The sequence below is a fragment of the Symphalangus syndactylus genome, chromosome 5 (assembly GCF_028878055.3).
Source record: "Symphalangus syndactylus isolate Jambi chromosome 5, NHGRI_mSymSyn1-v2.1_pri, whole genome shotgun sequence".
NCBI classification, from domain to species: domain Eukaryota; kingdom Metazoa; phylum Chordata; class Mammalia; order Primates; family Hylobatidae; genus Symphalangus; species Symphalangus syndactylus.
The window spans coordinates 81,471,999-81,486,495 of NC_072427.2; the positions used below are offsets into that span (position 1 = coordinate 81,471,999).

General features: G+C 44.8%; 1 pseudogene; it reads left to right on the top strand.

Moving 5' to 3' along the window:
* Positions 1-348: 348 nt before the first annotated feature.
* On the top strand, positions 349-12,479 carry LOC129481621 (small ribosomal subunit protein eS1-like; annotated as a pseudogene).
* The last annotated feature ends 2,018 nt before the right edge of the window (positions 12,480-14,497 follow it).

Below are 14,497 nucleotides of genomic sequence, written 5' to 3' on the forward strand. Positions count from 1 at the left end.
TTGTCCATGCCTACGAGAAGACAGGTAATCATGTGGTCTCTTCACCTGATGCCATTGTCTCCATGTTGGTAAGTCCAATCTGGGTCTCTACAGGGGACTGCATCATTGGCCACTGGATTTTGTATAAGAGCTTGATGATGGAGTTCATCTGCATGTGTTTCAGCTGAACGCCGGATGTGCTTTTCTCATCAGGAATGAGAGTGGAGGTTAGAATGATATAAATGTCATGCCAAGTTAAATTAAAGGATTGAGCTGTGTTCATGAATTCCCTGCAATAATGAGATGGATTTTCAGAGAAAGATCCAGGTGCTGTTCGATCTATGACAAGTCAGACATGGAGACACGGACATGAACATGAGCAATGCCTTCAGCCCCAGCCACTTCCTGGAGAGGGAGAATGGCCGATGTGGTTTGACTGGTTGGAGCAGTTTTTGAATGGGTAATGGGTGGAGAAGGAGGAGGGGCGGAGTTTGGGGTTAAAGCTTGGGGCAGGAGGGTCCAAAGGAGTGGAGGGTTTGGACAGATCCTGCATTTGGACAGATGCAGGAGGTTGAGAGTACAGAGGGGGTTCATCTGCAGGATCAAAAGGGGTTTTGGAGGAAGGGGTTTCAGAGAAAGGAGAGAGCCAGGGAGAGTTTTCATCAAGAAGAAGGATTTCGGCTGGGCGCGGTGGCTCACACCTGTAATCCCAGCACTTTGGGAGGCCAAGGCAGGCAGATCACAAGGTCAGGAGATCGAGACCATCCTGGCTAACACTGTGAAACCGTGTCTCTACTAAAAATACAAAAAAATTAGCCAGGCGTGGTGGCCGGCACCTGTAGTCCCAGCTACTCGGGAGGCTGAGGCAGGAGAATGGCGTGAACCTGGGAGACGGAGTTTGCAGTGAACCGAGAACACGCCACTGCACTCTGGCCTGGGCAAGAGAGTGAGACTCCGTCTCAAAAAAAAAAAAGAAGAAGGATTTTGTGAGGGTTGCAAGCTTGACATAGGGAGGGTTGGGATTTAAGGTAGAAGAAAGCCTGAGTGTAGGGAACCTCTTGCCATTTGCCATTCCTGGTGATAAAGGTGTCAAGGTCCCTGAGAATTTGAAAGTCAAAAGTGCTGTTTTGGGGCTGTCGGCTCTCATTATCTAATTTGTTCTGGGGTCAGGCTGTGTTGCAATAAAAAACTAAACGTTTTGGCTTTAGGTCCCCCTGTAAGCCAATTTTGGCGAGGTTGTGAAGGAGACACCCCCGTGGGGAGGGCGTAGGAATGTGAGATTGTTTGGCATCATGTGGACTGGTAAGAGGAAGCCAAGGGTGTCTGTTTTTGTTCTAGGCATCCCCAGACAAAAGACAGAGACCCAGAATCCTCTTTACAAAGAGAAGAGTAAAGCTGAGGAGACTGAGCATCCCCAAGATTTCTTCCAGCTTAGTCCCACTGGTCCTCTATGCACTGGAATGGCAGACCTGACTTTCCGGGATACTGCGAGGAAGCCAGGGAAGGCAAATCTTATCAGTTGGCTGGATTAGTGTCCGATGTTGGATGTTCTGGTTGGAATCAGCAGAGGGCCTCCCAGACTGGAGCCGTGTGAGGAACAGAGAGAGAGAGAAGAGGAAGGAAGAGGGAGGAAGAGGGGACAAGGGTTAGAGAATGAAATACCCATTGCAGGTGGTTGGAGGTGGATCCCTGAAACCTGAGGGTTTTGAGAACCCACTGGGGAGCAGCCCCAGCGCAAGCCTCACAGTCCCCTTCAGATTAGTTGTCCTCCTCACGCAAATTGCTTGAAAAGTAAAGAGAGAGAAAAGACAAAGCGGATGGCCAGAGACGCTCAGGATCCAGGAGTTAGCCTGGGACGAGCTGCCATTGCCCAGTGCTTCTTGGGTTGCAAGAGAGCCTCTACCCCAACACCCGTCCAAGATTTTGGCACCAAATGTTAAGAGTTGAAAAAAGAAGAAAGAAACATGAAAAACGGCTCAACAGTCAAAGACAGGTTTAGTTTGGAGAGTAAACCTGAGGGGGGCTTCTGGCCAGTTTAGGTCAGGAGCCTTCTCTCTTATGGACTAAGGGTATTTAAGGGTTTAGGGAGTGGGGAGCTTATCACAGGTTTGGAATGTTTCTGGGTGGAGGAGAGTTTTATTGTGGGTTTGGGATGTTTCTGGTGGGAGGGGGGTTTATCTTGGGTTGGAATGTTTCTGGTTGGAGGTGTCATTTGTGGTTTATGGTCATACTGACATCAGCCATTAGGCTGATGTTTTTGGGGCTGGATTTAGGTGTTTTTTAATCAAGGGGAACTTAAAATGGCAGTGTTTGTCCAAGATGGTGATGCTCCTGCTCTGTCAACAATCCCTAGACAAATGCTTCCCCCAAACCTCGTAAGATCAGCAGTTTGTTTTCCTTAAGGGTACTGTGCCTGATGAATATAGTTTTCCTTTAATAAGTAAGTCATAATATTTATCCTTTTAATTTCAGACATTGAGAGGTAGATGCCTCCTCTGACAGAGGCAGATAAAAATAAGCAAAGATGTCATTAGATACATGTGCAAAGGGCGTGAGACAATAGTTCACAAAGGAGGAAATGCAAATGTCTTGAAAAATGAGGAAATGTTCAATCTTTCAAGTAATCATAGAAATGCAGATTGAAATACTGAGATACCTTTTTCTTTTTTAAAAAAAGATTAATGCTAGTAAGAGTTTATTGAAATAAATGATGCCAACTTAAAGCCTTGAAAAATATTTTATCTCAATAGTTTTATTTTTATCCCTTCTCCCATGAGAGAGAGAGAAAAATAAATAAATAAGGAGAAAGAGACAGAGAGAGATGGGGAGTGAGGGGGAACAAGAAGGTACATATGGAGGAAAGAAAGAAAAAGAAGAAGGGAGAAGCCTTTTGAACAAAATTTGGCTATGTCAAAAATAAAGTCAGGTCAGGTATAGAACAAGATCCTGGAGATGTCAAACCAAGTGGTAAGAAGCCCATTTTATGGGAATTACAGCAGTTTATAGAGCATAAAGGAAGAATATTTTGACCTTTTTCAGGATTGGCTGTTATGCATGAATATTTCTGTAAGTTCAAGCTGATTTGTCTCGAGCTGATTGATTTAATTTTACTGATTCATGCTGATAAGAATGTAAAGCTTATGTTTTGTGTTTTATGATTAGAGCTAGCCTTTAGGGGGAATAGGGATGACTTAAAGTTTGGTTACTTGGTTATGGCTGATTGGCCTTGGGGTGTATCTTATCAATGGCCTCTATTCTTATTTTTCTTTGACAACCATGCTAATGAGAGATGATAAAAAGAATGAAAGCGCCCTTTTGGCTGTCTGAGCAGCACCATAGTGGTTGGCAAGAACAAGTACCAAAGGTGGCAGAAAGGGAGCCAAGAAGAAAGTGGTTGATCCATTTCCTAAGAAAGATTGGTGTGATGTAAAAGCACCTACTATGTTCAATATAACACTGGGGGCCGGGCACGGTGGCTCACGCCTATAATCCCAGCACTTTGGGAGGCCAAGGTGGGCAGATCATGAGGTCGGGAGCTTGAGACCAGCCTGACCAACATGGTGAAATCCCGTCTCTACTGAAAATACAAAAATTAACTGGGCTTGGTGGCGCACGCCTGTAATCCCAGCTACTCAGGAGGCTGAGGCAGGAGAACTGCTTGAACCTGGGAGGCGGAGGTTGCAGTGAGCCGAAATTACGCCACTGTACTCCAGCCTGGGCAACAGAGCAAGACTCCGTCTCAAAAAAAAAAAAGAAAAAAAGAAAAAAAAATGGAAATATTGGGGCTGGGCACAGTGGCTCATGCCTGTAATCCCAGCACTTTGGGAGGCCGAGGCAGGCAGATCACCTGAGGTAAGGAGTTCGAGACCAGCCTGGCCAATACAGTAAAACCCCATCTCTACTAAAAATACAGAAATTAGCTGGGCGTGGTGGTGGGTGCCTATAGTCCCAGCTACTCGGGAGGTTGAGGCAGGAGAATAGCTTGAACTCAGGAGGTAGAGGTTGCAGTGAGCCAAGATCATGCCACTGCACTCCAGCCTGGGCGACAGAGTGACTCCATCTCAAAAAATAAATAAATAAATGTAAATAAATAAATATTGGAAAGATGCTAGTCACCAGGACCCAAGGAATCAAAATTGCATCAGATGGTCTCAAGGGTTGTGTGTTTTAAGTGAGTCTTGCTGATTTGCCAAATGAGGAAGTTACATTTAGAAAATTCAAGCTGATTACTGAAGATGTTCAGGGCAAAAACTGCTGAACTAACTTTCATGGCATGAATCTTACCCATGACAAAATGTGTTCCATGGTCAAAAAATGGCAGACCATGATTGAAGCTCATGTCGATGTCAAGACTTCCCGTGGTTACTTGCTTCGTCTGTTCTGTGTTGGTTTTACTAAAAAAAATGCAACAATCAGATATGGAAGACCTCTTACGCTCAGCACCAACAGGTCGACCAGATCTGGAAGAAGATGATGGAAATCATGACCTGAGAGGTGCAGACAAAATGACTTGAAAGAAGTAGTCAGTAAATTGATTCCAAACAGCATTGGAAAAGTCATAGAAAAGGCTTGCCAATCTATTTATGCTTTTCATGATGTCTTCATTAGAAAAGTAAAAATGCAGAAGAAGCCCAAGTTTGAATTAGGAAAACTCACAGAACTTCATGGTGAAGGTAGTTCTGGAAAAACCACTGGGGACAAAACAGGTGGTAAAGTTGAATGAGCTGATGGCTATGAGCTGTCAGTCCAAGAATCTTGTTTAAAGTTTAGACTTCTAATAGTGACAAAGAAAAAGTCCTATTTGTGGGGGGGGGGGCGGGGGAAGAATAAAAGAGACAATTCAGGTAAGAACTTGAAAAAGTCTAATAAACATTTAAAAAACCCAACCTCACTAGTTATCAGATGTGAATTACAGTATCATATACCGCCATGTTTTAATGATTGAATTATAAAGTAATAAGGGTGCAGTAACTGTGAATTACAATATCATATACCGCCATGTTTTAATGATTGAATTATAAAGTAATAAGGTGCAGTAACTGTGAATTACAATATCATATACCGCCATGTTTTAATGATTGAATTATAAAGTAAGAAGGTGCAGTAACTGTGAATTACAATATCATATACCGCCATGTTTTAATGATTGAATTATAAAGTAAGAAGGTGCAGTAACTGTGAATTACAATATCATATACCGCCATGTTTTAATGATTGAATTATAAAGTAAGAAGGTGCAGTAACTGTGAATTACAATATCATATACCGCCATGTTTTAATGATTGAATTATAAAGTAAGAAGGTGCAGTAACTGTGAATTACAATATCATATACCGCCATGTTTTAATGATTGAATTATAAAGTAAGAAGGTGCAGTAACTGTGAATTACAATATCATATACCGCCATGTTTTAATGATTGAATTATAAAGTAAGAAGGTGCAGTAACTGTGAATTACAATATCATATACCGCCATGTTTTAATGATTGAATTATAAAGTAAGAAGGTGCAGTAACTGTGAATTACAATATCATATACCGCCATGTTTTAATGATTGAATTATAAAGTAAGAAGGTGCAGTAACTGTGAATTACAATATGATATACCGCCATGTTTTAATGATTGAATTATAAAGTAAGAAGGTGCAGTAACTGTGAATTACAATATCATATACCGCCATGTTTTAATGATTGAATTATAAAGTAAGAAGGTGCAGTAACTGTGAATTACAATATCATATACCGCCATGTTTTAATGATTGAATTATAAAGTAAGAAGGTGCAGTAACTGTGAATTACAATATCATATACCGCCATGTTTTAATGATTGAATTATACAGTAAGAAGGTGCAGTAACTGTGAATTACAATATCATATACCGCCATGTTTTAATGATTGAATTATACAGTAAGAAGGTGCAGTAACTGTGAATTACAATATCATATACCGCCATGTTTTAATGATTGAATTATACAGTAATAAGGTGCAGTAACTGTGAATTACAATATCATATACCGCCATGTTTTAATGATTGAATTATAAAGTAAGAAGGTGCAGTAACTGTGAATTACAATATCATATACCGCCATGTTTTAATGATTGAATTATAAAGTAAGAAGGTGCAGTAACTGTGAATTACAATATCATATACCGCCATGTTTTAATGATTGAATTATAAAGTAAGAAGGTGCAGTAACTGTGAATTACAATATCATATACCGCCATGTTTTAATGATTGAATTATAAAGTAAGAAGGTGCAGTAACTGTGAATTACAATATCATATACCGCCATGTTTTAATGATTGAATTATAAAGTAAGAAGGTGCAGTAACTGTGAATTACAATATCATATACCGCCATGTTTTAATGATTGAATTATAAAGTAAGAAGGTGCAGTAACTGTGAATTACAATATCATATACCGCCATGTTTTAATGATTGAATTATAAAGTAAGAAGGTGCAGTAACTGAATTACAATATCATATACCGCCATGTTTTAATGATTGAATTATACAGTAAGAAGGTGCAGTAACTGAATTACAATATCATATACCGCCATGTTTTAATGATTGAATTATACAGTAATAAGGTGCAGTAACTGTGAATTACAATATCATATACCGCCATGTTTTAATGATTGAATTATAAAGTAAGAAGGTGCAGTAACTGTGAATTACAATATCATATACCGCCATGTTTTAATGATTGAATTATAAAGTAAGAAGGTGCAGTAACTGTGAATTACAATATCATATACCGCCATGTTTTAATGATTGAATTATAAAGTAAGAAGGTGCAGTAACTGTGAATTACAATATCATATACCGCCATGTTTTAATGATTGAATTATAAAGTAAGAAGGTGCAGTAACTGTGAATTACAATATCATATACCGCCATGTTTTAATGATTGAATTATAAAGTAAGAAGGTGCAGTAACTGTGAATTACAATATCATATACCGCCATGTTTTAATGATTGAATTATAAAGTAAGAAGGTGCAGTAACTGTGAATTACAATATCATATACCGCCATGTTTTAATGATTGAATTATACAGTAAGAAGGTGCAGTAACTGTGAATTACAATATCATATACCGCCATGTTTTAATGATTGAATTATACAGTAAGAAGGTGCAGTAACTGTGAATTACAATATCATATACCGCCATGTTTTAATGATTGAATTATACAGTAATAAGGTGCAGTAACTGTGAATTACAATATCATATACCGCCATGTTTTAATGATTGAATTATAAAGTAAGAAGGTGCAGTAACTGTGAATTACAATATCATATACCGCCATGTTTTAATGATTGAATTATAAAGTAAGAAGGTGCAGTAACTGTGAATTACAATATCATATACCGCCATGTTTTAATGATTGAATTATAAAGTAAGAAGGTGCAGTAACTGTGAATTACAATATCATATACCGCCATGTTTTAATGATTGAATTATAAAGTAAGAAGGTGCAGTAACTGTGAATTACAATATCATATACCGCCATGTTTTAATGATTGAATTATAAAGTAAGAAGGTGCAGTAACTGTGAATTACAATATCATATACCGCCATGTTTTAATGATTGAATTATAAAGTAAGAAGGTGCAGTAACTGTGAATTACAATATCATATACCGCCATGTTTTAATGATTGAATTATAAAGTAAGAAGGTGCAGTAACTGAATTACAATATCATATACCGCCATGTTTTAATGATTGAATTATACAGTAAGAAGGTGCAGTAACTGAATTACAATATCATATACCGCCATGTTTTAATGATTGAATTATACAGTAATAAGGTGCAGTAACTGTGAATTACAATATCATATACCGCCATGTTTTAATGATTGAATTATAAAGTAAGAAGGTGCAGTAACTGTGAATTACAATATCATATACCGCCATGTTTTAATGATTGAATTATAAAGTAAGAAGGTGCAGTAACTGTGAATTACAATATCATATACCGCCATGTTTTAATGATTGAATTATAAAGTAAGAAGGTGCAGTAACTGTGAATTACAATATCATATACCGCCATGTTTTAATGATTGAATTATAAAGTAAGAAGGGTGCAGTAACTGTGAATTACAATATCATATACCGCCATGTTTAATGATTGAATTATAAAGTAAGAAGGTGCAGTAACTGTGAATTACAATATCATATACCGCCATGTTTTAATGATTGAATTATAAAGTAAGAAGGTGCAGTAACTGTGAATTACAATATCATATACCGCCATGTTTTAATGATTGAATTATAAAGTAAGAAGGTGCAGTAACTGTGAATTACAATATCATATACCGCCATGTTTTAATGATTGAATTATAAAGTAAGAAGGTACAGTAACTGTGAATTACAATATCATATACCGCCATGTTTTAATGATTGAATTATAAAGTAATAAGGTGCAGTAACTGTGAATTACAATATCATATACCGCCATGTTTTAATGATTGAATTATAAAGTAATAAGGGTGCAGTAACTGTGAATTACAATATCATATACCGCCATGTTTTAATGATTGAATTATAAAGTAATAAGGGTGCAGTAACTGTGAATTACAATATCATATACCGCCATGTTTTAATGATTGAATTATAAAGTAATAAGGGTGCAGTAACTGTGAATTACAATATCATATACCGCCATGTTTTAATGATTGAATTATAAAGTAAGAAGGTGCAGTAACTGTGAATTACAATATCATATACCGCCATGTTTTAATGATTGAATTATAAAGTAATAAGGGTGCAGTAACTGTGAATTACAATATCATATACCGCCATGTTTTAATGATTGAATTATAAAGTAATAAGGGTGTGTAACTGTCTTACATTCTTGTCTCACTTACTGCTGTCATAGTGGCTCTGTGTATTTCTTTTTTTTATTAATTTTTTTTGCATACAAAAACAATAAACATTTTCTAGAAATACATACAAACAAAAAGATGCGTATCAAACATATTAGGAAGGTTGCACATGGGAAGTCGGGGAATAGAAATGGGGGGTGGGAGTTAAAATAGATGAGAGAGGGACTTTATATGGATCAGTGATAATAACTCAATCCTCTATTTGACAAAGAAGAGGGAGAAGGAAGAGGAAGAAAAAGAGAGTGGGATAAAGAATCAGAAAGGGAGGAAAATAGAAAAAATTAGAGTACGACTCCAGGGTAGACCTGTTTTGTTGTCATTGAGTTGGTTGGTTGGTTTGTCTGTTGTATTCTTCATGTTTCGCCAAGTTGGCCAGACTGGTCTCGAACTCCTAGCCCGAAGTGATCAACCCGCCTCGCCCCCCAGAGTGCCGGGACCACAGGCGTGAGCCACCACGTCCAGCCCCCACATTGCTTCTGGCCTCCATGGTAGACCTCCCAGACGGAGCGGCCAGGCAGAGGAGCTCCTCACTTCTACCCAGACACGGGGCGGCCGGGCAGAGGGACTCCTCACTTCCCAGACGGGGCGGCCAGGCAGAGACGCTCCTCACTTCTTCCCAGACGATAGGTGGCCGGGCAGAGGCGCTCCTCACTTCCCAGACGATGGGCGGCCGGGCAGAGGCGCTCCTCACCTCCCAGACGATGGGTAGCCGGGCAGAGGCGCTCCTCACCTCCCAGACGATGGGTGGCCGGGCAGAGGCGCTCCTCACCTCCCAGACGATGGGTGGCCGGGCAGAGGCGCTCCTCACCTCCCAGACGGGGCGGCCGGGCAGAGGCGCTCCTCACTTCCCAGACGGTGGGTGGCCGGGCAGAGGCGCTCCTCACTTCCCAGACGATGGGTGGCCGGGCAGAGGCGCTCCTCACTTCTTCCCGGATGGGGCGGCCGGGCAGAGGCGCTCCTCACTTCTTCCCGGATGGGGCGCCCGGGCAGAGGCGCTCCTCATTTCTTCCCGGACGGGGCGGCCGGGCAGAGGCGCTCCTCACTTCTTCCCGGACGGGGCGGCCGGGCAGAGGTGCTCCTCACTTCCCAGACGGTGGGTGGCCGGGCAGAGGCGCTCCTCACTTCCCAGACGATGGGTGGCCGGGCAGAGGCGCTCCTCACTTCTTCCCGGATGGGGCGGCCGGGCAGAGGCGCTCCTCACTTCTTCCCAGATGGGGCGCCCGGGCAGAGGCGCTCCTCATTTCTTCCCGGACGGGGCGGCCGGCCAGAGGCGCTCCTCACTTCCCAGACGGGGCGGCCGGGCAGAGGCACTCCTCACTTCTTCCCGGACAGGGCAGCCGGGCAGAGGCGCTCCTCACTTCTTCCCGGACGGGGGGGCCGGGCAGAGGCGCTCCTCACTTCCTCCCGGACGGGGCGGCCGGGCAGAGGCGCTCCTCACCTCCCAGACGATGGGAGGCCGGGCAGAGGCGCTCCTCACTTCCCAGACGATGGGTGGCTGGGCAGAGGCGCTCCTCACTTCCCAGACGGGGCGGCTGGGCAGAGGCGCTCCTCACTTCCCAGACGGTGGGTGGCCGGGCAGAGGTGCTCCTCACTTCCCAGACGGTGGGTGGCCGGGCAGAGGCGCTCCTCACTTCCCAGACGGTGGGTGGCCGGGCAGAGGCACTCCTCACTTCTTCCCGGATGGGGCGGCCGGGCAGAGGCACTCCTCACTTCTTCCCGGATGGGGCGACCGGGCAGAGGCGCTCCTCATTTCTTCCCGGACTGGGCGGCCGGGCAGAGGCGCTCCCCACTTCCCAGACGGGGCGGCCGGGCAGAGGCGCTCCCCACTTCTTCCCGGACGGGGCGGCCGGGCAGAGGCGCTCCTCACTTCTTCCCGGACGGGGCGCCCGGGCAGAGGCGCTCCTCATTTCTTCCCGGACGGGGCGGCCGGGCAGAGGCGCTCCTCACTTCCCAGACGGGGCGGCCGGGCAGGCGCTCCTCACTTCTTCCCGGCCGGGGCGGCCGGGCAGAGGCGCTCCTCACTTCTTCCCGGACGGGGTGGCCGGGCAGAGGCGCTGCTCACTTCCCAGACGGGGCGGCCGGGCAGAGGCGCTCCTCACTTCCCAGACGGGGCGGCCGGGCAGAGGCGCTCCTCACTTCCCAGACGGTGGGTGGCCGGGCAGAGGCGCTCCTCACTTCCCAGACGGTGGGTGGCCGGGCAGAGGCGCTCCTCACTTCCCAGACGGTGGGTGGCCGGGCAGAGGCGCTCCTCACTTCCCAGACGGTGGGTGGCCGGGCAGAGGCGCTCCTCACTTCCCAGACGGTGGGTGGCCGGGCAGAGGCGCTCCTCACTTCCCAGACGGTGGGTGGCCGGGCAGAGACGCTCCTCACTTCCCAGACGGGGCGGTCGGGCAGAGGCGCTCCTCACTTCCCATACGGGGTGGCCAGGCAGAGGTGCTCCTCACCTCCCAGCCGGGGCGGCCGGGCAGAGGCGCTCCCCACCTTCCAGATGGGGCGGCGGCCGGGCAGGGGCTGCAATCCCAGCACCCTGGCAGGCGAAGGCAGGCGGCCGGGGGGTAGAGGCTGCCGCGAGGCCAGACCACGCCACCGCACTCCAGCCCGGGCAACACCGAGCACTGGGTGAGCGAGACTCCGTCTGTAGTCCCAGTACCTTGGGAGGCTGAGGCGGGCAGAGCACTCGGCGTCAGGAGCTGGCGACCAGCGTGGCCAAGATGGCGAACGCGTGCCTGCATCCAAAGGAGAAAAGGCAGGCAGCGGTGGTGGGCGCCGGCAGTCCCAGGCAGTCGGCGGTGCGGGCAGCAGCAAGCCGAGTAGATTGTAGCCTGCGCCAGAGAGGGAAAGAAAGAAAGAAAGGAAGGAAGGAAGGAAGGAAGGAAGGGCTCTGTGTATTTCTATTTTTTTTTTTTTTTTGAGAGAGTCTTGCTCTGTTGCCCAAGCTGGAGTGCAGTGGTGGGATCTCAGCTCACCGCAAGCTCCACCTCCTGGGTTCACGCCATTCTCCTGCCTCAGCCTCCAAAGTAGCTGGGACAACAGGCGCCCACCACCCTGCTGGGCTAATTTTTTGTATTTTTAATAGAGACAGGGTTTCACCATGTTAGCCAGGATGGTCTCGATCTCCTGACCTCGTGATCCTCCCGCCTCGGCCTCCCAAAGTGTTGGGATTACAGGCGTGAGCCACTGCGACTGGCTCTTTTTTTTTTTTTTTTTTTTTTAAGAAGGGGTCTCACTCTGTCACCCAGGCTGGAGTGCAGCGGCGCAATCTCGGTTCACTGTAACCTCCACCTCCCGGGTTCAAGGGATTCTCCTGCTTCAGCCTCCCAAGTAGGTGGGATTACAGGCACCACCACGCGCAGCTAAATTTTGTATTTTTAGTAGAGACAGGGTTTCACCATTTGGCTAGGCTGGTCTTGAACTCCTGACCTCAAGTGATCCACCTGCCTTGGTCTCCCAAAGTGCTGGGATTACCGGCGTGAGCCACCTCATCCAGCAGAAATGTAATTCATAAAGTTCTGGAAACTGGCAAGTGCTTGGATTCAAGGACAAGGAGTCACAACTGCAGGGGCCTTCTTGCTGTGTCATAACATGTGAAGGCATCACAGGACAAGAAGAGTGAAAGGCTGGCTTTTATCACAAACCCACTCTTGAGATAACTTATTCCCTTCCACTATAACCCCACTAATCTGTTAATTCATGAAAAGATTAATCCATTCATGAAGGCTTGAGGGCTGTCTCTTAAAATTCTCACCTCCTTTTTTTTTTTTTTAAGAGTCAAGATCTTGCTCTGTTGCCCAGGCTGGAGTGCAATGGCATGATCATGGCTCACTGCAGCCTTGACCTCCTGAGCTCAAGGTATCCTCCCACCTCAGCCTCCTGAGTAGCTAGGACCACAGGTGTGTGCCACCATGTCTGTCTAATTTTTTTTTTTTTTTTTTGAGACGGAGTCTTGCTCTGTCGCCCAGGTTGGAGTGCAGTGGCGCAATCTCGGCTCACTGCAAGCTCCGCCTCTCGGGTTCACGCCATTCTCCTGCCTCAGCCTCTCCGAGTAGCTGGGACTACAGGCGCCCGCCACCACGCCCGGCTAATTTTTTGTATTTTTAGTAGAGACGGGGTTTCACCATGGTCTCGATCTCCTGACCTCATGATCCGCCTGCCTCGGCCTCCCAAAGTGCTGGGATTACAAGCGTGAGCCACTGCGCCCGGCCACATTTGTAAATGTTTTGTAGAGATGGGGTCTTACTACATTGACCAGGCTGGTCTTGAACTCCTGTCCTCAAGCAATCCTCTCGCGTTGGCCTCCTAAAGTTCTGGGATTACAGACGTGAGCCACCATGCCTAGCCTGGTCCCACCTCTTAGTAGAGTCACCATGGTAATTAAATTCCAACATGAGTTTTGGAGGGACACAAACCATCGTGGTATAAATACTTTGAAAAGAGTTTGGTGGTTTCTGATTATGTGAAAGACAGAGTTACCACACGGCCCAGCAATCCAACTGTTATATACTTCCCCAAAAGAAATGAAAACATGTCCACACAAAGACGTGTATGCAACTGTTCACTGGAGTTTTTCTCGTAGTATGTATCTCCCAGCTGGAAACAACCAACTGGTGAATGGATAAACTGTTTTACATCCATACAATGCAAAGCTACTTACCAAAAAGAGCTACTTTAGATTTTTCTGTTTGTGAGCCAAAACAAAATAGAAACAAACAAACAAAAAACCTACCAATACACACACAACATGTATGAATCTCAAAAGCATTATGCTGAAAAGAGTTGGGTGTGGTGGCTCACACCTGTAATCCCAGCACTTTGGGAGGCCGAGTGGGGTGGATCACTTGAGGTCAGGAGTTTGTGACCAGCCTGGCCAACATGGTGAAAGCCTGTCTTTACCGAAAATACAAAAATTAGCCAGGTGTGGTGGTGGGCGCCTGTAATCCCAGCTACTCTGGAGGCAGAGGCATGAGAACCACTTGAACCTAGGAGGCAGAGGTTGCAGTGAGCCAAGATCACACCAGTGCACTCCAGCCTAGGTGACAGAGCAGGATTGTCTCAAAAAAAAAATAAAAAAGCATTATGCTAAATACAAGGAGCCAGACACAAAAGATTACACTATATCATTCCACATTTATAAAATTTTAGAAAAGGCAAATATTGTATATAGTGATAGAAAGCAGACTGATGGTTAGATTAATGTGAAATATTTTGTCACATAATGCAATGGAAATAACATAAATAAAAATAAACAAAAAAGTCAGTGTCTATCATCAAGATAGCTTCTAAGGAAGCTTCTACTGATATTTACAATTTATTGTCTATATCAAAGGCTATTTTATTTGTGGTTTTTTGGAGAGGCCAGCGGAGATTAGAGCTCTGCCAAATTACTCTTTTGTGAAGCTAATTTGCAATCACATTCTTGTTATATGGAGAAAAATCCTTGTTCTTGAAGGGAAGGAATGGTTGCTGTCTTACTCTTCTTCATTTTTCCTGCAGATATCTAATGTATATTTACTTGAAGTAAGTCTTATTTGGGGAGTAGCAGCATGTGTCAAGGCACTTAACATTGTGTCAAGGGTCACAGTGCCAAGCAGCATGTCAAGGCAGAGGGAAGATGATTGATGATGTATCCTGAAG